Raw genomic sequence first — 9,028 nt, 5'->3', positions numbered from 1 at the left:
GTATAGTCTTTCTGTTCCTAAAAATCCTGTATTACTAGAGACAAAGGAATTCTAAAAGACCGATTCACCAAACAATGAATTATATGAATGTGTACAACATTCATTACAAATCCACCTTACTTAGCAGCAGTTCAACCCAGTTGTACTTTGACATTGCAGCGTCAGCCACAAAATCGGACAGCACAAGCGTGCGTCACTTACCACAGGCAAAATCCATTTCAATCAATATGAAATAATTGCTCTATGTGTATATTGCAATCGCTGTTTGGTGCTCCACCTAATGCACTACAAATTGCAACCTATAGTATTCACAGTGAGCTGCACAAACATTATTAACAAATTTATGATTTATGATGCAGTTCTCTTTTTTGAGGCTCCATAATGACATGGGCAATCAGACATAATCCAAAACCAGCACTCTAAACTGCCCTTACATTTAATTACTGAACTTGGGGAAAAGTTTACCTGTAATTCCTCATTTATATTGGTCTGTCTTTGCAGTGGCTCAAAACTACTTTTTGAACCATTGCTTGATAGACCTCTTCAGAAACGACTGGATTTCCTGGTGACTTCAGTGGGCTTTCTGTTGGGTTCAAAAGGATTAATCAGACTAGAGTACTTCTAAAACACCTGCAATATTTTTAGATCATAAAAATCATAAACTCAGAAGTGAACGCAGATGTTTTGGTGTGTCTGCAGTACAGTCCTGGCTGTAGCTGTGACCAAGAAAGTGGAAATTTCTTATTTTCAGCAAATAAAGAAAAATAATCAAGCAAACTAATAAAGCACACATAAACACAGCCAGGAAGTCATGGATCTTTTTTAGTAATTGTGAAGAAGGTTGTTCATCCCCAGAGGATGTTGTTAAATTCAAAATATTGGAATTAAAAAAGAAAAAGACAGTACCTGTCTTTTCCCAAGAGGAAGACTAAGATGACAGTTGAGAAAAGAATTCAAGTTTCAATGTTAGTTCTAAGTACATCAGCAGTTACATCAGGTCTTTTATCTGGATTTTATATGACACAGATTGTAAATCGAAGTGCACTTTAAAGGCTTTTCAGTGAGAAGTTTGGTTTTTTAAATGGATAACATGATTGTTTAGCTGTAACTATATTATAAATTTACTGAATCATTTTTGAAGACACGCGCTTTAAGACTGTAACTTGGTGGAGCTTTTATGCTTGCTAGAACCAAAATGACTCCTCAGTGGAGTCCCTGAGTTAGTGGTCTGGACTCACTCGACAGTGCTTTCAGTATAAAAAATCTTGAAGCCATTCTTTCTGTGCTTTCTTTGTGTGCGTATAATTGTTGGTAGAGCTTGTTGCATGAAAACATAAGCAGGACTTAGGTAAACAATCAGATACTCAGCCATATCCTGGGCTGCGGCAAAAGAAGCGTAGCCAGCAGGTCAAGGGAGGTGATGCTGCCCCTCTACTCTGCTCTGGTGAGACCCCACCTGGAGTACTGTGTCCAGCTCTGGGGCCCTCAGCAGAGGAAGGACACGGACCTGTTGGAGCAGGTCCAGAGGAGGGTCACAAAAACGATCAGCGGGCTGGAGCACCTCTCCTGTGAGGACAGGCTGAGAGAGTTTGGGTTGTTCAACCTGGAAAAAGGAAGACTCTGGACAGGCCTTATTGTGGCCTTTCAGTACTTAAAGGGGACCTATAGGAAAGATGGGAACAAACTTTTTAGCAGGGGCTGTTATAATAGGACAAAGGGTAATGGCTTTAAACTGAACGAGGGAAGATTCAGACTAGGTATAAGGAAGAAATTTTTTATGATGAGGGTGGTGAAACACTGGCCCAGGTTGCCCAGAGAGGTGGTCGATGCCTCATCCCTGGAAACGCTGAAGGTCAGGTTGGACGGGGCTCTGAGCAACCTGTTCTAGTTGAAGATGTCCTTGTTCATTGCAGGGGAGGTTGGAGTAGATAGCTTTTAAAGCTCCCTTCCAACCCACATTCTATGAATGCAGCAATTAGCATTTGCTTAAATAGTGCTATTAATTCCAGTGGTCCTACTGTATTTAAAGTTAAGCATCCATTTAAATATTTATTAGTGGACATGAATGAAAGCAGATGTTTCCATTTAGAATGGAACCCTTCCCAGGAAAGGCAAACTGAAGGTATCTTATTGGGGAAACAAAAAATATTTCTTAAAAGCCGTGGTAAAAATGTTAATGAGTAGCCTTCTAAAGCAGAATACCCAATACAACAGGTAATACTCTTTCCTGTTCCACCTGTGGAACTCACAGACTAACAGAAAATGATCAGAGCTGATTGACTGAATTCAATCATGGTGTAAGCCCACCAGTTCATTGAGTTTTCTAGTCAGTGATGGATTTGGCTTTGGGATATAGTTATTTGTAAGAGTAGCTGGGTTTTGTAAAACTTTTCCTTTAGCTGAAGCATTATTTCTAGAGGTGTTCTGTGTTATTAGTACACCGTCTTATGTTGTTTGGCATGGTTGGTCTACTAATGTAATCCAAGTCCTAGCCACTGTCATGTTAGGACTTGAAATAAGTGGGCACATCAACCATATATGTTGTTGTAACTATGCTTATTTACCTGTTATATAAATGTCTTTCTGCGGATTTCTAGATGAGTTGTTAGCCAAGTGCAGATTGAAATGCATCATCCCACTGTATATCTTCACATTTCAAAATCTAAGCATTTAGCTGAAGAGTAAAGAATTTATCAGACAATTTGGAAGGAAAATAGGTACCAATTTTGCTGCCTGGTTAGCACTTATTAGTCAGAATTTTGCAGTTTGGATATCACTTTTCAATCAAATTGCTAGGGGACATGTTGTACCTCGTAATACTTTCCTTGGGTTGAACAGTTACTCATTAAGTTATCTTAATACAACGAACTGGTAATAGGATATTCTGTAAACCTTTACTGAATTATAGTTCTGAGCCTCTAGAGCAGCAGTGTGGCTTCTTCTGTGTTACAGAAATGTAGTCTGACCTGTAGCATCATCTTCTGATTCAACTGTAAATTCCCTTGTGAACAGACAACACTGCACCACTTCCAGCAGTACTCATTCTAGATTTGCTTGAAGTAATGCTAACCATCATGTAACCTACCGTGGTGCTGGTCTGCATTCAGGGACAACACCAGAGAGTATGAGTGTCGTGACTCTCTCCTTATATTCCCCCAGCAACAACCAGTGTTTTTTCCAAGTGACGGTATTTTCTGTGAGATGTTTGCCTGAAGGTGGTGATCATTAGGCCAAAAGTTTGATTGCTGCTATGGCTTCTCTGGAAGAAGTGGAATGAGTGAAAGCTTCAATATTTGGATCTTTCTTAGTTCCTATGATAATCTGAACTGTATTCTCATTCTAGTCCATAATTTTTATATTTTGTGGATTTCAAAAGAAACAATTTTGAAGCATAAATCCTATTTTTGAATTAATGTATGTGAAAGACAGAAAAGTGTTTGTGTCTGAACTCAGCAAATGAAATCAGGATCCAGAAATGCTCTGTGGAGGCATTCCTCTGCCAAGCTCCCTCCTCCAGATGAATGAACAAATGCAGCTGCAGTACTAAACCCTAAATATTTACATCGTAAATATGCGCAGAGATGGAAGAGTCTTTGCTTTGGCACTCACTGCTGTAATCTACAGATATCGATATTCCTGCCTCTCAGAAAATCAGTGAATGCATCACCAGTCTAAAGCCATGGCTAAGCACTGGCACAATACTTACTGGGAGCCAGGGTTTCATCTTGGTTCCTTGTAGAAGATCTCTTTGGTGACAGGGATTCACAGCTACTCAGAAATGATGGAACATAAAACTTCACGTTCAAACAGACCTTGAGGACCCAGGAAGAAGCCTGTTTCATTAGCCCAGTCCTAGTAGCACAGAAGATGCATAAAGCAGGCTTCTGCTGAGTTCTAGAGGCAGGTGGAGGAATTTGAATTTGTTCAGCTGCTTCAACAGATACTCAGAACATCTTGGTTCCTTGGCTTCCTTTCCAAAGCAGTAAAAGCTCTGAGAAGAGCAGTGGCACGGAGAAGCCTCTGCAAGGAGAGAAAGGCAGGGATTTGAGTATCTAGCTCACAGGAAAAAAAGTTGTTAAGGTAACATTTGGCAACAGTTACTATTTATTTATTTTACACACCAACCTTCTAAATAATTGCAACGATCTCAGATGTTAACAAGGGGTATTAACTTGAAAATTAGGATTTTTTTAATATCAGTATCTGTAAATTTCATTCCATCTGTTCTTTCTGGCCCACGTTTATGCTACTGGTATCTATCTGGTTGCTCCCGCTGCACAGGAGTGACACTTGGCCTAATGTATGCTTAAATAGAGTCTTTTTTATTTGTTTGTGTCTACATATGGAAAAAAAATTAAAATTCTATTTTACTTGTACGCACACTTTGGAAAATATCTATTTAATTATCATTTTTGATAGAACATTTTTATGCAAGATAAATGAATGGTAATTGTAAATTGAAACATTGCAATTGTAATGTATTAAGAAAATAATTATATTATTTGAAAGATAGCCATATATTTTTCTTTTGATTTAGAATACTAATTGAGTTTCAACAATGTAATTTTTTCTAGAAACCTGAAAATAAATGAGGATTTATTACGGCTTAACTTCCACAGCAGAGAACAGAGTAATGGTCAGGAATTTGGCAGAGGACACGTTGTTTGCTTTCACCACTGTGTGATTCATCAGGACTCTTGCTAGGCTGGTAGTCACAAAGCAGTGCAGTGTGCTGCCAAAGGCGTCAGCAATCTTGGCCACCTTCACACTCTAAATTTTAGTAACACAACTGTGGTGGCTGTGGCAGGTCTAATAGAGAAACCGCCTGGTGAGCGTCATCCTGAGCTTTTACAACCAGGAAGCTTCACTGTGCAAATTTAGTAGCTTAGAACTTGGAAGCATCAGAGATGCATCACAGCATCACATCTGAGCTAAAAAGCCCAACTTCTCTGCAAGGTTAAACCATCCCAGATACAGACCAGCATCAGCTCTGATGTTTGTCCTAAACAGAGGCTCTTTCAGTTGTTTCTGCAAAGGCTTTTGAATAACAAAATGAAAAATCTCTACTTGTCTTCAGTATTTATTGATGAATACACCTGTGCTGCTGCCATCTTGAGCTGATTTAGTTGGCTGTAGATTGGAGAGGTGTACTAACGTCTTCCTGTCAAAAATAGCATCCACTGTAAAGCACTTGAGACCTGTGTACAGAAAGTGCTCCATGGGAACAGCGTAATGTTATTCCTTATTAGAAGGGAAACCATAACCATTGTTATTATTCCCCGAAGAAGGGAAACCATACCATTTCCACTAAAGTCTGTGTTCTCTGGAGTCCCAGAAGAGGATTAAGTTCTGTGATTAGGCTAATTTAATAGGAGGAGTTTAATTATTTGATACCACACAAAAAATAGAATTACTGACTTTTGCATCCTTTCCAAATGTGACATTTCCAAGCAGGTCTGTAATGGCAGTCTCAAAGGACCAGTGCAGTCCCCAGCACAGCTGAAGGACAACCTGTTGCTAAGCAACCAATATAAGTGCGCTGCTCAACATTTATTTCATTTGGAAAAGGACATATTCTTTAAGTACTTCATCTTAGCTCCTGAGCACAAAGAGTTTTCCAGTTGTTTTTCCAGACCTGTGTCCCTATGTAAACCAGCCAGTTTTCACAAACAAATGTGCAATTTAAAGAGCAGGTGCCAGAGGAAAACGTGCAAAGTTTTGTGAAGGTTTGAAAAACCAGCACAAGAATTTTAGCGCTTTCTAACATCAGCATCCTCAATTTGCCTCTTTGTTTCTGTGTTTATCCTACTTGAAAACGGGCTGCCTTGACAGCATGTGTGTGGCAGAGCTGTCTGCAGAGTTTACCGATGTTTGATGATGTGCTCTTTCAAAGAGTGCTGTGTCGTGGCTTTCCCACAGGTACGAGGAAATACTTTCTCCCTGATAAACAAAGGCCAGAGCTGGACACCTAATTTCCAGCCTGAAGACTCCAGATCTCAGATTCTGTAATTGTTTCAGACAAGCAGCTAAATATCTTTGGAAAAGAGCATTTAATGCCCTACGTTTAACACTGCTTTCACTTTAGCACTTGTCCCTATAGTGAAATAAATGCCTATAGTTCTGCTAGACTTATGTCTGCATATATGAAATCGGCCCTGGCCTGAATAGTCTCTAGCTAAATTGTCCTGAAGGAGTTGTTCATCATATTTCCCAGTTTCCCAGTCTAAACTCACACAAACAGAGATCAGATAATGCACAAAAAAAAATATATGGGAAGTTGATCAAAATCAAGAGTACAGTTTGGTTTCTGATGGCTGTAATAAATGCATGTTTTATTGCATGCATATACCATGCATAAGTGTACTGAGGCAGGTGGGGCATGCCGTCTTAATGTATGTCCCATCTTAATATATGGCTGGGAAGAAGTCTGTATGCATTTTAATTCCCCTCTGTAGCAGATGTAGCAAGTACATTCAATGACTGATTTTGTATTTTTTTTCTGACCAGCTTTGTTTCTCATCCAAATGGTCTAGGATGTGAATTATTTGTGGGTAGCCCAAGAATGGGTGCAGTTCAGGTCTTATATGGGCCCACAAATGGTAAAATATAACTTTCTGTTGCCCCAGACGTTGTGGATGTGAGAATTTCCATCTGGTCACAGCCTCCAGCCTGACAGACAGCACAGTGAATTTAAGCTTAGCTCTGTGTATGGCCATCTGACACAGCTGCAGGTTTCCCTGGCTACTGTTGGCAACTCCTGCACCTCTGTGTCACACTCCAGAAATTCACAACCAGGTGGAGAGAGGTAGCAAGGGCCATGCTAAAAGCCAACATGTTGCACTAGGAGACAAACTCAACGTAGAGACTGAGAGGCATAAGTCACTCACTGTTCTCAGGCAGATTGTCCAAAACATCAGTGATGGTGTCCTGTTTTTCAAACCCATGCACTCCAAGTAGGCAGGGTGCCTGGGTAGATGAAGATGCTTTTGTGTATAGCCACTGATGGTCTTTCTGCTGCTCATCCAATGGATCATATTGGACATAGACAGATGTCTTACTGTGCCTTTGATCAAGTGAAATGGGTACAAATTTTGCCTTTGACTGGTATGGTTTTGAAGTGATGTATTTTGTTAAATGAAATGCAGTGTGGGAGTGCTGCACTGTTAGCAAGCTAAGCTGTGTCTTGGGAGCAGCAACTAGCAACTACATCTTTTTTTAGAGCTGAGAAAAGTAAAGTATGGTGTTGAAGAAAGGCTGCTGATCTCTGCATGGTAGCTTGCAGCTATGGTGACTTAAGAGAAGAATCTAGGTGTCAGACTATTCAGATACACAAATCTCTTCCTGCCCCTCTCCTTCTTTAGTACCTCTGCTTTCTATGCTTAAATAGGGAATTGTCTTCAAAGACATCTCTTTATTGAAAGACTCTCCTTAGCTCTTTGCCTTGTGTCCACGGATTCATGGGATTCATGACACAGAGCTCCCACAGCTGAATCAATACTTCTTTCTGATCTCTGCTGTTGTATATGCAGGAACGTATATGTATATGCTTGCCAACAGGCTAACACTAGAGTGCCAGATCCTATAATGTAGCTGTCATATTTGGACGCAAGAGAGCAAATTTGCCGCTTAACCTGGCAGCCTGGTCGTGAAGAAATTGGTTTTGATTTTGAGATGGAAATAATTGCTATTTTCAATCCCGTGATTTTGATCTGTTAAAGTGAATTATTGGCTGTGGTGCTTTATTTACGGAATACTCTCCCAAAGCTGCTGCTTCCTATTTCTTTTGAACGTTCATTCTTCATTGATCTCACGTTGCAGAGAAGCACACCATCAAGCAAACAACCAACCCTGTCGTAAGAAATTGACTTGAAGAATAACTCTAAGAAGGTTAACTGACCAAATCAAAAGCAGATCTACTTAATGAGTGAACAAGCAGGGAAATACAAGAGTCCAATTTTTTTTTTATCAAGTCCAAACAAAATAACAAAGTCACAAAAAGGATGAAACAAAACGGGCCACATGTTTTTCCAGTTGCTTGATTTCAAGTTGCAAGATTCACAACAGCATTTAGTTTTGAAAAAAACAGTGTTTTTCAGTAGAAACAAATTAATCAAGAAATTGTTAACCAGCTTTTACAAGAAGACACTCTGTGACTAGCATACATTGAGATAAAACTATAGAGGGAATAAATTACAGCACATATGAAAGGCAAGGGTACCTTGAGGAAAGAAGTGTAATACTAAATTGAGTAAAGGGAAAACATGAGATGTAATGTCACAGAAAATCTGAGTTAGCTCCAGTTAAACTTAACTCAGGATGCAGTAACTGTTTCCCACATTAGCTGGTGAACTCACTAGCGTTAATTACTAAGGTAATCTGAACCATTCTCCTGCCAGCTCTGGAGCCAGCTGGAGAGGCTGTGAGCACCAGGGTGCAGTAGCACGTCTAAATATCCAAAAAGTGAACCAATAATCAGGAGGAGGAAATAAAGTGCAGAGCATAGATTTGGCTGCAGTTCAATATTTCTGTGATTTTTTTAATGTAGCTTTAAAGAAAATGCAAGGGAAGGAAAGGAGATTAGATGAAGAGATACGACTGTCTACCAAGGATATGTTGTATGCTCTCTACAAATTATTTCAGAATCTAAGAGAGAGAAAGGAGGAAATTGAAGTCAGCATGTTTTAATACATTTATTCTAATTCAATTTTATTGAATGATTTTCAACTGTAAACAAGCTTGTATTTTAGATTCTGTGCAAAATAAATCCCTTCATAGTGCCAATATAAACATACATCTTCCCTTTGCCCTCAGTCCGCTGTAGTTTATGCATTAACAGGGACTTTCTGCTGGAAGCCTTTGTTCTTTTAGAGCGCCACTCCTCTGGGATTTAGGCTCCCTGGTTGGCCACTGTGCCGAGCTCTCCTGATAAAACAGCAGGTGGATCTGAACAGCCACCAAAGTTAATAACCTGCTAAACCAGGGACAGGAAGGACAGTAGCAATTATACAGAAAATATTTCCATTGAAAG

Source organism: Numenius arquata, chromosome 3, assembly GCF_964106895.1.
Source record: "Numenius arquata chromosome 3, bNumArq3.hap1.1, whole genome shotgun sequence".
Taxonomy (NCBI): Eukaryota; Metazoa; Chordata; class Aves; order Charadriiformes; family Scolopacidae; genus Numenius; species Numenius arquata.
The sequence above is the reverse complement of the archived record's forward strand: the minus strand, read 5'-3'. Positions refer to the sequence as shown.